The sequence below is a fragment of the Mugil cephalus genome, chromosome 19 (assembly GCF_022458985.1).
Source record: "Mugil cephalus isolate CIBA_MC_2020 chromosome 19, CIBA_Mcephalus_1.1, whole genome shotgun sequence".
Lineage (NCBI taxonomy): Eukaryota > Metazoa > Chordata > Actinopteri > Mugiliformes > Mugilidae > Mugil > Mugil cephalus.
Window position 1 is genome coordinate 15,300,298 of NC_061788.1, and position 16,847 is coordinate 15,317,144.

Below are 16,847 nucleotides of genomic sequence, written 5' to 3' on the forward strand. Positions count from 1 at the left end.
GGTCCACAGAGATACTGCAGGGGGGGTCGCATTCAGTGGATTCAACGTGGCAAAGCATGGCCAGCTGCATTGCAAATACATGAGCACATTTGATAGATTTGCACAGCGTTTCCTATTAATGACAGCCATTTTTAGTCAACCCAGAGAGCACCATCAGGCCTGAAAGCTGAGTGGATTTAAAAGGTATGACGACAGAGACAACAACGAAGCAAAGCGGAACACAGTTCTATGGAACCAATGACAATATTAGCTTTAATTTTGAGTAAAATTGTTTTGATCACGAAATGAACTGAATCAGATCCGGACCCTGTGATTCAGCAGAAAAACAAAAGTGGCAATACCAGACACCACCACAGATATTACAGCCAGACTTGTGATAGTGAAAGCCACCGCATGCCCTGACAACATACGTCTACCCACCAGCTGACTCATGTAACGTTAGGTTGTTTGTATTATTCACTAATAAAGTTGCTCTTGATGTTCTGACCATGAAGATTTAGAATTATTTCAAGAAGGAAGCTCAAAACCGGGAGTAAACAGCTCCAACATCATACGGGGTGCTGACTCTGCAGAGGTTTATCCAGTCAGCGTACTGGGGGCACTCCCATCACATGGTGTTGGGTGTCAGTTTGACACTTCATATCTCATCACATTGGCAACATCTATTGAGAACGAGCTGCAGCTCGTTTCTCTGTCGTTGCTGGTGTGAACGCAGCGTTAGGCTTCATCTTTCCCGAGACTGATTAAATGATGGTTTAATTGAGTTTAGCGTGTTTCTGCTTCTCTTCTAATCGCATTACCTGGCTAGAACATGGTCAGATGGTCTTTGAAAAGAAGTCAAGTGGACGGAAAAAAAAAAAACGTAAATTTTACACAAACAATCTTCACGCGGGATTCACAGAGGTGAGTCTAGAAGTTGCTCAGTATCTATGGGAAAAAAGACACAGTATAAACAAGCATTCACTTGTTTTTTTGCTTGTTTTTTCAAGATAGTGCAACAGATGTTCCTCATTTTGTATTTTCTCGGCTACTCATCGAGACTCACTTTCAGGAAAAATAACGAAACTGGAGTCTGGTCCTTGATGCTTAGTCATTGTGCTAAATGACAGGGAGACCATTCTTGGTGGAACTGTATACAGAGCCATTGTAAATTCACTGTAATTACCCCAAAACAAATACAGAGCAGACCTAGGTGAAATGACATGGGGATGTCTGCATTTTATACAGAGATTAAAGTGTTTAACTTTTCATGGTATCTCCAGGTATGACGTGATAATCAGCTTCCTAGCAACTGAAAGGATTAGGTTCCATTCGTCACATTCATCTCAGTTTTTTGAATCTATCTATAGTATACACACCATAAACACCATCCTATATTTGTAACTCCCCAGTGGCTTTTCTTATTACCCATTATCAAATGTTGGACAGATTGCTTCGTTGCTTAACATTAATCCAAAAATGTCAAAAAAAAAAAAAAACTTGCGTCGAAAAGCCTCTGACTGGCAGCGTGTTTTGGATTTCAGGGAAACGGTGACAAGGACAAAACAAATTATGTCAGCAGCCGTCGCCACCGCCAGCAGCAGCAGCAGACCTGTGTGCTGCAGTAAGTGTGGGTGGGATTACACAGTGACAGCTGGGTGAGATCATTACTGTTCGGGAACCGGGGGGGGGCCCGAGAATCGGAGGAGGGGGTCGGGAATAATGGGTTTTGGGGGCACGGGGGGGGGGAGGCTTTAATAGTGACATTCTTTTCTCTCAGGAATGCATGCTCTGGTATGTTAGAGACATGTTAAACTTAGGAGTTTTGGGGTGTTTGAAGAGTTTAGTGTGGGAGGAAACAATCTGTCTGAAATATACTCGCGCAGCACTAGCTGATGTTGCGCATTTACGTGCATGCATGCACGCATGGGAATCCTGAAGAGACGAGCGTAAGGGGCGGCTCAGGTTGAAAAGAGCACTTGATACGGGAGGGGGATACGGGGAGAAGAGGGGTGGATTAGGGGGGGAGAGGAAGGGGGGAGACGGGTGAATCACAGGCTTCCAGTAAGCGGTCTGACTCAGCTACTGGAAGCCCCCTGACCCAGTCTGGAGACAATATGTGGCCAATAGTCTGTGTTTTTCACGTTTCTGGAGAAAACATGACGCAAAAGGCCATATTCCGATTGCAACAAGGGGCTATGTTTGGAAACCGACAGCTTTTACTTTACAAACCTTATCAGATATAGTGATTGTGACTAATGCACAGCATCTTGATGACAGAAATACACAAATATTATAAAAAAAAAACATCTTACACTTGTGCCAGACAAGTTAGCAGGCCTCAGTTTTAATGATGTTTTGACTTCTCAGAAGCACATGAGCCAGTGAGTCACAGCTTAAAAGGCTTGATTCACCCACCCTATAAAAAGAACAGAAACAAAAACATGCGCACACTGTCCCCCATTCGTTCATGTGTCCATTGTGTCATCCTCTCGCCCTTACTGCTCCGTTCTTTCCTTGAAGTGATCCGTCTTTCTGTCAAACCCCGCGACCTCTGGACGGCGTTCCTATGGCGACACTAAGATGAGGAAAAAAAGGGATCGTTTTCACCCACGGCAACGGTGGCCACGTGACGACGAGAACTGCTATTATGAGTCAGTTTGGCAGACGGCTCATCGGCCGTGCACATGCCAACGTTTGCAGCAATGTTCTTGGCTTATTTTTTTTATTATTATTATTATTTTTTGGGCCGTCTATTCATTGTTGTGGCCTTTACTTTTTGGAACGACTGAGATAATTGCAGGTGTTTGATTATGTAATTGATGACTAACGCGCAAACGTCAGTGGTCGTCCTCGTGCGCGTTCTCCTGCTGTCAAGCTCAGTTACCAGCGTGTGATTTGGCTTCAAGCGAAATCGGAGCAACTCTTGCCTGTCAGATTGTCCGTCTGTCAATTGTCCCTTTATTCCACCAGTCCTTTAGATTTCCTGTACACTGTGTTTGGTAGTTGGTTTGCGTGTTTTCACAGTTCACCAGGAAGAGACTTTCACTTTCCAAATGACTGGAACTTACAAATAACTGTTAAAAGATGCGGCAGATCTGAGGGACAAATCCATCACGCTGGCTTTCTAAAGGGAAGAGAGCACCAGTTCCACTTCTTCCCAATGTTTTGACAGCCCCTCTGCCTCCAGTGATGCCTGCAGGTGATTGATGGTAGCAAGACAGAGGGCCTGTTTCCTGGATGTGCCCTTAACTTCCATGTCACGCACACAGATATCCTCTAAGGATGGGAGGGACGCACACACATGACCCTAATTCACATACATGTAGACATACCTTACATCCTCTTCGGAAATAGAGGGAAAATTCACATTCCTTACGCCCCGACCTACATCTGCTTTACGTTACTGACGTGCATGTGTATACGTTTAGGTCAGGGAACGCTTGAAATATGATGAGTACCTGTGAAAAGACACATGAAAAGTAGGTGAACGTTTATGTAACTCTCGCCCGGCTGCCAAAAACTACAAACTGGCCTCCAACCAATGAGAAACATGTGAATTAATGCATAGAGTGACCTGAACCTGTATTACTGTAGTGGCAAATGTGAACAGTTTGCTCTCTTATATTCACTCAGTTTGATGACGCTTCTAATTTTTTATCATCTCTGCTTTCTTTGTAAAGATTGCACAATTTTGCGTGGGCGAACTCAGCAAATCCAAGCCATCCCTTTATGAATCCATTTGTTATTTATATCCTTACAGATGTGACTTTATTGTTCACTTTTGTAATACTTTTCCCTCTGGAGGAGGTGAGGTCACACCTCTCTCAGCCTCAATTGTCCCTCCTCTAGTGCCTCTGTTTACTGTGTAATTAAAGCTGGCGACCCGTGGAAAGTAAATATTTAAAAGGAGTCTGTGAAACACATATTCACGTACACATTTAAGACGCGGCGTGGGCCCTCTTGCTTTCTTTCCAGCTCTATGGCTCCACGGAGCGCCCACTCCTCTGCCTCCCGATCCTTCCAATGAAGCGTTAACCAAAGAGTGGTCTGAGGTGGGATGTGAGCTGCCCACGGTCTTACTAAAAACAAAAGTGGAGATACATCTGGGAGTGAGCGCAGTCTGCGAGTATTTTGATTTACCTCTGTAATTCCGCTGTAGCCCCGGTGGTTTTACTGTAAACCACTCCTACACCGTCTGCAGATGTGGCACTGGATTTGGTGGGAGTGGATGTATATAGTGTCTGTGGAAGTGTGTTTGTGCGTGCTCTGTTACACGTCCAGCCCAGATTGGAGCATTTCTGGAGTCATTTTGCGTCAGACTGAATTCGCGGTAGTGGTTGATTCATGGCTCACGGTGACTAAAATAATGGTGTAAACGTTGTAATTGAAAGACATCCAGCAGACTTTTTAGGCCAACTCTAAACTCCTCCAAACTGCTTTCCACTTGGTGGGAACCATCCTCCCCTCGTATCTTTCAATTGTCAGACTCGCTGGGTTCACGTGTCCTCTTATACTTAGAAACTTTCTGATACTGATGATCCGTCATTAGCACCCACCCCATCACCTTTCAGAGGTGAGAAACGAGATAAGGGTGGAACTTCTCTCTCTTAGGTTTTTTTTTTAATTTGTTACGCAACCATTGCTGTCACTTTTCATGTGTGCAGCTAACTGGAACGCTCTGAAGGGCTTCCAGGAAGCAGAGTGAAAAACTGCTCCATCATCTTCAAATTATATCAAGTTTCCCCCAACTCTATGGCTTGAACCAGCTAACCCTGACACTGGGTGTGTGTGAGCGGCGTCACTAAATAAGGATGAACACCACAGATAATCGTGATTAAACTCTACAGTTCCCTGCAGCTCTACACAGCGCTTCAGTGTCTTTCAGCTTATTGTTTTGATTTTATGACCTCCAAATGACTGTTGTGGCTCATTTGAAGCTGTAGCTGGCAGCTGTTTTCACTGACAACATTTTAAAAGCACATCGCCGCCTGCTCAGGAGCACGTGGCAGGCAGAACGACTGGTGGCGACCAGCTGGTGGACATTGTAGCAGCTGGAGAGTCAAGTATTTCTCTTTAGGAGATGGTGGAGACCAAACACTGAGTTTAAAGGAGAGTTAGCATTATCTTTATTTATTTTTTACGTGAAACATATTAATTGCACATTTTTGAGAGGTTACTGTGTAAAAATTAATAATGTTGAAAAGAAAAATAATTTTGATATTATTGTCTATATGATTGATATGTTGACTCAATTAGAGCCTGATGGGAGGGGCTTGCAGGCATAAAAAGAGAGGAGGACTCAGTCTTATTGTGGTTACACAGTAGGTACCAGCTAGGGATGTGCAATAACAGTGTTTTTCCTTTTGATCCAAGTAATACCAAGGCTAATATCCCGATACCAATATCGATACTTTTAGATAATTTTGTATATGAAAATGATGACTTTTACGATGAACATTTGTGAATGTAATTATGACAAATGTATTTTTATACCTCTGTATAAGAATTAAACAAGCTGCCAAATAGCAGCCTTCTCTTTAATAAGAGCGATTAAAGACAATCAGTGCAAGTCAACTGAAAATCTGAGCAAATCACATTTAAAAAAAAAAAATCTCTCTCAAACAAAAATGAAAATCAGAACAGTCGCTCTGACTTCGATATAATTCTTTTTGGACCATTCTTCAGGTTAGAACCTGAACTTTGACAACAAAGCTCGCATTTGCTATTATTTCCCATTTATATGCTCTTATCAAGAAACAGCAGCATGTTGACATGATCTACTTGTATATGCCTGTGATGGGCACTCTGATGTATTGTCACTACATACCTGAATTTAAGGGCTTCCATCATCGAGGTCTGTCTCAGGTGTGAGGAGCAGTTCCCTGCACTCCCTTTCTCACACACTTTTTACTTTTTTAGAATTGATTACAGATTCTGTGTTGTGAAATTATTAATAATTCTTGTGAAAGCGGACGTAGTACCGATATCTTGAACGATTCTCATCAACACACGGATTCTGGATCGATACACACATCCCTACAAACAGTGGTCTGGCTCTAGCTAGTTGCAACAATGATTGCATAACTTTGAGTTGCAGAGCTTTTCCCCCCGACCTTTCCCTTTCTACGGAAATGTTCCTTTTAGCTTTGGCTGTAAATACATATTTTTGTGGGACTTTTGGGAGATGAGCATAATAAACTTTAACTATCACTCTACAGCAACTATGCCAAGGATATCAATGTATCTGCAGCTTGTTTCTTATGACATACAGTCATAAAGTGATAGGCTGGATAGATATCCTCATATCGTAGGAGTGAATGAATAAAGGCTACAGTGCAGACTTGACATGATTCACATTGGAATTTGAGGAAAGGTGTTGGAATTATAATGGTTTTCTTTCTCAGATTTATCCATTTGTAATTGCACATGACTTTGAAACTGTGTCACGGACAAGTGGGGGATAATCCTTCATTATTTCCTCATCAATTAATCACAGAAGAAAAGTTGACTCAAGTGTGCCATTTGCAATTGGAAACTGTTGCTGTGAAGCCACAACATCCATTCAAAACCTTTGCACAACTAGAACTTGAATACGTCTGGTAACTGAGTCACTGTCCAAACTACCTGCATATGTAGTGAAGACTGTAGTGATGAGTTGATCCTTGATGTTTTTGATATTTTTACCTTATTATACAGTATGGATAGTAGATAATTAGTGTGGGGTTACAGGCGAACACATAATTTATGTGGACAGTCACATTTGACCTCTGTCTTCCAAATTCTGATCAGTTCAAGTGAGTCTTTTTTTGGTCCAAATACAATATCCTGAAATATTCAAGTGGCCCAAACGAGGGATTAAAAAGGTTTAGTTGGCTTTTATTCATGTCTTGTATAATCATTGTGGTGCACTTAACTACATCCGTCTCCGTGACCCAGAATCCTTATTTTTAAGAAAGAGTGGTGCAGCTGCTCACATTCCTTTCATTCTTCTACATAATAAGATGGATGTAGTATCTATATTCATCTCAGTGACCAAATGTAAACTTTCAACACCGGTCTAGAAGAATGCGGAGGAATGCATGGTTCTCCTGGACTTTCCATTGTCTTCTGTCAAGGATCAGTGAAAAACAAACGTATTTTCACCCAGGAGCTTCATTGTTTCTGCACATGTTGTTGTGCATGATGAATGCAGTGCCCAGTCAAGCGGCGAGCGGCTGAAAGTGTTTGTCCTGGCCTCAAGGCGCAGGTGCACAATCAAACCCCAGGGAAGGAAATGGAGGGGAGGGGTTTGAATGTGACACAAACAGGAAACAAGCTTTGTGTCCCCTCTTGCTCAGTGGTGCACATGGACTGATTATTCCAAACTTTGCCTTTGTGCGAGCTGTTTTGCAGGCTTCGCCCGGAGCTTACGTAACAGACACTGGTGAGAGATATAAATTGCTAAATTTTGAAATCTTTTTATATCAGCAATTCATCACATTCGTCACAACACCCAGACTTTTATGTGAGCGCAGGTCTGAGTCAGTAAATTAATGGGAGCTCTGGGCATAATGCCAGTGCGAGTTCAGGAGCTGGCTCTTGAATTCAAAAACGGCAGCTGGCAACGCGAATCCATTATTACCATGTTCAAGGTTTATTCCTTGTCAAATATGGGGCAACTGTCCTCCACGGACCACTGTCACAGTTGGTTTGTGACCATATACACTACATCTTAGTCCTAGTGTTGAGGAAAACCGACATGAAGTCTCTGGAAAACCATTCCAGTTTGGCGGAAAGCATCAAACCTCAGAGCTACAAGGCTGCAGCTTAGTTTAAAACTTCCAAAAATGCTTCCAGACCCAAGCCTTGAGCACAGTTTCGCCTCATTCCCGAAAAAATGTAGCACCGCTGCCAAAACGTGTTCTGTTTTCGGTGAATGATGACCGGAATCGTGATAGAAAGTGGCCTTAAATGTTGAAAATCATAATGTACAGTCATTCAAACTTCAAACTTTATCCCCAGTACATGAAGAATCGGGTCAGAGTGCTGCAGACAGTACATCGGCCTGTGTGTGTGTGTGCAGGGTGTGATTTCCGAGTGATGTCCTACACGCTGTGGGAACAGATCCTTCCCCTGTACAGGAAAAACATTAGGAGTAGCAAGGGGGAGGAGAGGGTGGGAGACAAGCCAGGGAGAGCAAAGAGGAGGAGGGGGGCTTTTCAGGGAAAGGAGGAAACGAAAGGAGAACACCCTCTCTCACTCTCACAACAAAACCCCTCCCTCTGTCCCTTCCCCTGCTGTCACCCTCCTTCTCCCCCAACAAGTGCAAAGTGTCCCTATTCAACAATGAGTGCACAGCAGCGTGGCACAACAACAAATAGTGCGTCACTAACGAGTCACGTCAAACATTCCTGCTTGTCTGCGTTCATACGCCGTTCCCGCGTCTTTGTCCTGGACTTAAAATGGGTTTTCAAACGCAGACAGTTTTTTTTTCTGGGAGGTGTCCTCTACTGTCTTCAGTTTGGAGAGCTCTGACTGACTGTTGCACTGTTTTTATTGGAATCCACCCATTACACGATCCCTGGAAATTGTTTTTGCATGGGTTTGGCCTGGAAATCCGGACAATTCAGAACAAAAACCTACAAAAAAAAAAAAAAAAAAAGTTTGGCATCTGTATATGATTTATGTAATTCTGATACGACGAGAACATGAGACTGTTTGTGGGTTAAGCAATTGTCCAGTCTGTCTATAGCGAATGTTTCAGAAGTGGTTGTTTTGCAATACGTAAATATCCTCTATGTCTGGTGGAAACATTACAGCTCCAAATTATGAGGATTTCTGGATTTCTTTTTTTTTTTTTTTTAAATAAATAAAAAAAGAAGAAAAATCAGGCTCAATCCCTGCTAGACTGCCAAGCGGCTGAGTTTATCCAACTTGATTTGAATGTGTTTGCTAAGATTCAGGCCGGCGTCAGTGCCGTTTAGATGAGTCTGTATTCTTTGGTCGGATTTAATAATTTTCACATGAATATCAGCCCAAAGGGACATGAGGTTTTCATATATCAACAGTGATTTGTGACCCAGATCTGGGATGCAAACAGCTCTCCTGCACAAATGCCGGCGCCAAAGGGAGGGAAAGCGTTGCTTGTTTTCAGAGTGAAGTGCCACTGCAGCTCCACTCATGGGAGTGACTCATCCGTAGAGCAAAGGACAGAGAGCAGGGAAACCAGGTTAGAACTGGATATATTGGGTTTTTTTCCACAAGAACTTTCAGAGGTGGAGCAAACACATTACATAAGAGTGGAACACAGCATCACTGGTTATAATGGAGCAAATTGTAACACTTTAGTGGCTGAGTGTGCAATATTCATGCAGTGTTTTTTTTTTAGACCATATTACCTCTTTAACTTTAATCTTTTAACTAACATGACCTGAAGGTTATAAAAAAAGATGTTTTGAAATGCTACAATTAGAATCTCTAGGGATCTAAATCATGACACATTTAATCCCCAGCAGAGATGAGTTATGACCAGCAACAGCTCTAATTTAAACTTTTATATGAATACCGGATTAGATGTTTCCGAAGTTGTCGGCGCTGCAAATCCCACTAAAATAGTTGATACTGTTGGCGCGAGTCCCAGCAGCTCTCACTAGCCACGCTTCCTCCCCAAGTACCTGGAACTTTTATTTCCGGAAACCTTTTCAAAGAACTGAAAGGTTCCTTCAGACCTTTGTTGCACATGTTTCCATCTCATGGGCAAAGTAGTCCACCAATGTATAACAAGAGACAATGTTTTTACACGTATATCTTGCTAGCAGCAGTGGCAAAGCCGATTCAAGACTTTAAAGGGTACTGCAGTGTTTGATCGTGGGATAAAAGGCTGCTTGTCTTCCGCCAATTAAAAATGTTTAGCACTTCATCCCTGGTGTTCTTGTCGTTTCAACAGCGCTATTACAAGAGCAGGAACTTGGGGTAAAATAATTTCCTGAAAATGTACCTTCAAAGGTTCCTGCCTTGGAAAAATGTAGCCACTCCATGGTGAATGCACAGTGATGTATGTACAACAGGGGTCTACAATGTTTTTCAGGCCAAGGACCCTCAAACTGATGAGAGATTACGTATGGACCACACTACCTATTACATGTGTTGTATATTAAACTCGGTCTAGTGCTATTTCTAAATAGACATTATTATTATCATGATTTTGCAAGTTATCCCTTATGCCTTTACTAAAATATGTCTGATTCATGTTAATGTGTATTTAAAAAAAATTGTGGGGGAAATTAAATATAGATATATACACAGTATATAAAATGTCTCATCAACCAAAGATTTTGCGACCCCCCCTGCAGTACCTCTGTGGTACTAGGTGCTAGGTCAAGCTACAGAAGCATGGGCGAAAGTGTTGCATTCGCTCCCCTTTTTGGTTCATTAAAAAAAACATGATGATTTATTTTGCAAAGTGATGCTTTAATATGATGCCGTCTTTGGCGACACCTGTATTCACATCCTGAGGTCACACGATAATTCTTAATTGATGTGGGGAATCAGCATGTTTGAGAAGAAACACGTATTGTGAATGATTTTCTTTTTATTAGAAACACAACTTGAGAGTTTGGAAGACAACAATGGCCTATTCATATCTAACGTACTTCATGACTAGGTTGCAGTTTGACCTTCTGACCCGTTTTTTTTTTTTTTTTTTTTTTTTTTTTTGGCCGTGATTCTCAACCACGGCTTCCTAATTAGTTTAACTTGACAATTGGCTCTTTCACATGTCGCTAAGACACTACCCGTCTTCCCAGGCTCGCTGTTGATTTTTAAAAAAGACAAGGCAGGGTCTTGTGGAGTTGTTTTACGAACTGCGCCAGTTGAGCGGGAGTTGAAGGAATCTTATGAAATGTATGGTTTAAAATCAGTGGGGGATGACGCCCTTCTTTCATTTATTTATGTTGGTATGTAACAGTGTCGTTAGCTACACATGTCATGTGAATGGATTAGGCCTACTTTTGCTTTAATCAGGGCAAACTGCACAGGCAAATAACTCTGATTTCAACCCTTTCATCAACTTTACACAAACTCAACAAAGTTGAAATAAATGATATAAAGATAAATTAAACAATCTTACTTACCGCTGGCGCCTCTGTACTTTCCTCTGCACTGATACCCTAGTGCCTCTGTCACACCTGTCTTCAATCTCTCTAAATAAAGGGAGCTCTTCCCAATGGAGGGCCAAAATTTGAATTTTGCAGTACTTTAAATATGGGTTTATACACTATGCTTGTGCAAAATAAACACTATCATGATATAACTTGAAAATGAATGACGCTGGTTATTGTGCTTCGTATTTATGTTCAAAAAAATTACAAAACATCCATCTGGCTTCTGAATAAGGCTTCTTCTAAATAAGAAAATTAATTAAATTGAAAAATAATTGAAAAATATTTGAAGATGGACATGGATCATAACTAGGCCTTGGGCCTACATCATCAAATACAAACGCATTTAGTGCAATAGACAAAGTAAAATGGGGCATGACATTCCCAAAATGAAATCAGTGGCCTACTGTAATTACTAGTGCAATAAACAGGATAAAACATGCCCGGAATTAAATCAGTACCGTACTTACTAGTGCAACAAACAAAGTGACATGGAGCAAAACTTGACCCCATTAATCATACAGACTTCAATCATCCAACATTCACTGCGGTGAAATCGACCTTGATAAAAACATAATCGTTTTCACAAAGTTTGAATTTGCGTTTGTCCGTGCACCACCGCCTAACACGCTCCATCTGCAGCCTCTCGCTCGCTGCTGGTCTTCTTCACCTCACAGTATTTGAGCTGGTAGGAGCTCAACAGCACCACCGTACCATCGATGTATCACAGAGGCATTCTCTGGTAAGGAGTGGTACTGCACCAATAAATAGTATTAAGTGACAGCAAACGCAGCGAGCGAGCGCACATTTCAAGCGCTGACTATGGGAAAGGAAATTATACAGTAGGCAAGACGCGGGCCAAATGTAATTGGTGGCGGGGCTCGCGGGCCCGAAATTGGGCTGCCAGGCTCTAAATCAACCTCTTCTTCTATCTGTCAGTCTGAGCTGTCACTGACTTCTCAAACTCACCACCACCCCCTACATGCAGAGCACTAATGACTAATGAAAAAAAAAAACATTTCTCAAATTGAAACTGTGATTCCATGAATAACTTAATAGTAATATATTGGCTTAAGATATTTAAGACATTTGTCACACAATATTAAATTCAGCTACAACTACAGTTTAATACTTAACATGTTTTACAGCATGCTGTTTTTGTCAGTTTCGCCTTCCAAGCATAAACGAAAACACAACCCTTCTGCAAAAACTGCTCTCTGTAACTTAATCATACACTGAGAAATTGTATCACCATAGATAATCCAGTTACACGTTGCATGAGAAAAGATCACAGGAAAGCATCATCAAAGGAACCCACCACATGATATGCAACGTATTCGCTGTTTTAAAACTTGCAAACAAGTCTCATCTGTTCATAGGGCCCACTGGGCAACTACACAGACATGTCTGGAAAAAAAACAACCACAAAGTTGTAACAGTACGTCACACAGCAATACTACCGTGTCCTGTGCTAGCCATCAATCATCTAAGTATGAATAGCGTGTTGCGCTATGAGGACGTGCAAGGATTCATCTCAGTGAGTGACATGGTAGCCCCTGTCTCTTCATAGCTTCGGCTCCTGCCGCTGTGAAGAGGCAAAAGACAGTAGCAGCAACTCAGATTGTGTTTTGCTTAGAAGACTTTTGGCAAAGTTAAAGTGTCTAAGACAAGCTGCAGCGTCAAATGGTTTGGCAGTGAGTCAGACCACCAGCTGCTGGCAGCCATTGTGTTTGGGGACTGACCTTTGTCACAGTGATGGAGAGGAAGAGCTGAAACCAGGGCAAAACAATCTTCAGCTGAACGTGTGATATTGTGTTTGTGTTTATGTCTGTGCGTGTGAGTGAGAGACAAAGAACAATTTGGTATGCGTACTGTATGTTTGTGAGCCATTCATTTGAATTCCTGCATGGATGCATTTGAAAGCGGGTGCGTGGCTGCGCTGTTTTTATTAAGGTTCTGGTAGACAATCACTCCGCATGTGTGTTTACAGAGCTGAACATGAGCTGCACATGGAAAAAAACAACACCAAGATCTTGGTGTGTGATTGGGTTTCTTCCATTTCTTTAACTTTCTTACCATTTTGGAAACATTGTAAGGTCGTTTCCTCTTATCCCTTCCCATCCTTCCTCTCTGGCACTTTCCCTTCCCGTCACTCATCATTATGAGTGCTAATCTTGCAGACGTTGTCCATCTTTGTTTTCTCAGGGCTTTGTTTTATAGGCTGTAAGACTGGGAGGAAAGTGAAAGTAATTGTAAGATTGACGCAGTTGGGATTTGAGCCAATGGGCGTAAAGTTGGACACGTTAACGTCTGCCAGTACTTAACGTCAAAACTATTACTCTCCATCAGTGCTCATAAATACTGTATACATATACCATATACTGTATACATGTTTTAATATCTGAAAAGTATCCAGTTTTTCTCCGTGATCATTTGGCAACACTGTTTTTGGCAACATAAGTATAACTAATGACCGTTTAGGTCGCCGTGTTTACGGATCTCACAAGCATGCACCAATGAATTTTTATAATTAGTTCCACCCATATTCCGAAACGTCAAGACATGTTTTCAGTGAAAAATGAACTGTTGTCACTGATGATTTTCATCTCAGTGTTATTACTCTCTCTTTAAATGCTTTGTGGTATTTTAATAGTTCCGCGCTTTTCGCTAACTTGATGGTTGGACGGTCCCATATTCTTTACATCATAGGTTAAAACCTGAGTGTGTGGATCCTTGGTTTTTCCGAACTCAGTTCCTGAGCAGTTATTAGCAGATGTTAGCATGCTAAAACCATAACATTTATTAGTTCACTTCCAAAATTAATTACCTGAAGTACACATAGAAAAAGTTTCAAACATTAAAAAAGTAAAAGTACAATAATAAGACCATTAAAATGAATTATTATTTAATTATTAAGAACACATCACTACTTGTTGCAGTGGCTATGTAGACAAGTGGCTGGAGAAACACATTTGGAACCGTGAAAACCAACTCTTTGTATTTGTGTACTAGTGGTTGCAAAAGTTCAGATCTTTTAAATGTGACTATTACGTAATGAAAGCCAAGTCAGCAGTGACTAGTTGCTGATGACATCACAAATAAAAACACAGCAGAAAGGAATTCTTTGCAACAATGAAATCTATATTCGATTCAGACAGATCACGTGCTGCTACATGCAGTGCGCTGCACGTGTATAGCCTGTATAAAAACAGGCAGCACCATCAATAACATTGTATCACAGGGCAGTGTAGCTGGGTGTCAAATTTCTATGAAGCCTTCTCTGTGTATTGCAGCAAAACCTCTAATATCTTTAACAATGGAATTCACATCTAGTCGACTGCTGTCAAGAGTGTTGATGTGTAGTGGATGCCTTCTCAGATGAGTGAGCAGTGGTATTTTTGTTGTGTTGCAGGACTGACATATTTTACATCTAATGGTAGTATGACCAACTGGGATCGTCGCCTGTCTTCTTGTCACGTTGTAGTTGTGACATAGCTAATCAGTGAGTCGTCTGTACAACCCCTAGTGTGTACATAAATACATGGCAAGTAAAGCTAATCTGATTATAGATATTGTCGTACTAACTGGTAGTTTTGTTTTAGTTATTGTCCTATCTTAATTGTCATTATCAGCTCTTCTGAACTACTCTCACGCCTCATTATGCCTTCTCCATCAACAAGTGATCTAAGTAAAGTAGCCGTGACTCAAAGTGACTCACACCCCTGTCACTTTCCTGCTCATGTGGGATCACACACACACACACACACACACTAGAACAGACAAACAAAGACTCTAAAGTGTCCCCAAGCAAAGGTAGCAGCTGGTCTCAGCATCAAGTTGCATGTTTTAGCAAAGAAATATCAAATGTCCGAGAAGTTCCCCCAAACATTCAAAGCGGTGCCTTTGGACATGGAGTAGGCGCACACACGGATACGCGCACACACACACACATTAAAGCGTGTGAATGGTGTGACATATTTTATGAGCCAATACAACTTTCAGATGGCAAGGATGGAGAGAGAACACTTACTGTAATGAATCACTGATCAAGTTCTGGCCTATCGCACACACACTCACACACAAACCTGCAGTCCGCCCACCAGACAGGATCAGATGTCCAGAGCTGTGCTTTGTGGAGATTTGTTAAAAATGTCATGATATTTAGGCTAAATGCTAATAAATAAAAACTTCTTCTTCCGCATTCATCCTTCTGTGTGGAACTGGCCTTTCTCCACAGCCCTCTTCTCTATCTGTTGTTATGCAACCTGCGCATAAATAGAAAATGGTTGTGTCACTCAATTATTGTATTTATACTGGAAGTGGACAAAAGGCCTGAGCTGGGCCGAGGTTTATACCAGAGCCCACACAGCTTCCTTCCATTAACTTTTTTTTTTTTTTTTTACTCAAGCATTAAAACACGGTGACTCATCCCGACTTCATCTCGGCCGCACAGGTGGATAATGTGGTGGGCTTTCTGTTCTTATTTTTATCGTTTCTTTAGCAGCTTGGAAATCAATAGATCGCTAAACCCCTCATGTAAATTAAAACCCGGTACGTGTTCGAGCCTGAGCAAATGTGCCAACGCGCGTAGGATTCAAAGGTGAGGAAGGAAGAATGGGGAGCGCGGAGAGGAAGCGGGAGGGAGATCGTTGTCCGTTATAATTCCAAGAGGGAAACGGGTTTGGCTCTGTGTTTTCTTTACATGTTCAATTGCACACAGCGCAACGAGGTGACTAGAGTAAGAAGCAGAGATCACCCAGATGTGTGAGTTGTTTTTTTAGCTGCTGCCAGAGCTAAATCAGTCCCAATCCTTTGTTTCTTCCTGCTCCATGCTGTTTGCCTTATCCTCAGCCAGGTGGTTCCTGTTCTCCACTTTGTGTTATTCCACTTTCACAGCTATGTACAAATGCTAACAGAACGCCACTGATGGTTTTTCAGGGTCTTTGATCTGCTCTCTGTTTAATAATTTTACATCAAGCCACATTAGTTGGTACATAGATACCAAATGGGCCCTTCATCTGCAAAATAAAGACGGCCTAAACGCGGAATCTTATTATATGAATTTATCAGTTTTATTTCTAAGTGAATATAAGTTTATAAGTGAATAAATGTGTATCTTATTTTTGGTGCATTTATTTGCACATTTACAAATGTGTTGAGTTCTGAGACCTGGCTCAAAGCAAGAACAAAAAATGTTGGGATCACACATCAATATTTTAAATAAAGTAAATTTGTTGTATTGACTTAAATCAAATAAACGCACACGAAATCAGTGATGCCTGTAGTGTACATCGATCAGGAGTAACATTGTGACCATCTTCCTAACATTGTGTAGGTCTCCCTTGTGTGTGTCCAAAATAGTTGTGACTCATCAGAGCATGGACATGGGCCTTCTGAGGGTGTCCTGTGGTGTCTGGCAACAGAATGCGGTTAGTGGGGGCATTTGGGATCTGTGGGCTGAGGGGAGGGGTCTCTGTGGATCAGGCTTGTTCCAGTGCATCCCACTGATAATTAATGAGTTTGGGATCTAGTGAATTTGGAGGCCAGCTCAACACCTTGTGCTGTTTTTTGTTGTTGTTGTTGTTGTTGCTGTTCCTAAACCATCATAGTTGTTCCTGCCTGCTCTGTCCTAGGTGGGTGGAACATGTCTAAGTAACATCCGCATGAATGCCAGGTCCAAATTGTATTGTCACTTCTCCTGTCAGTGGACAATGTCTGAGTGAGTGA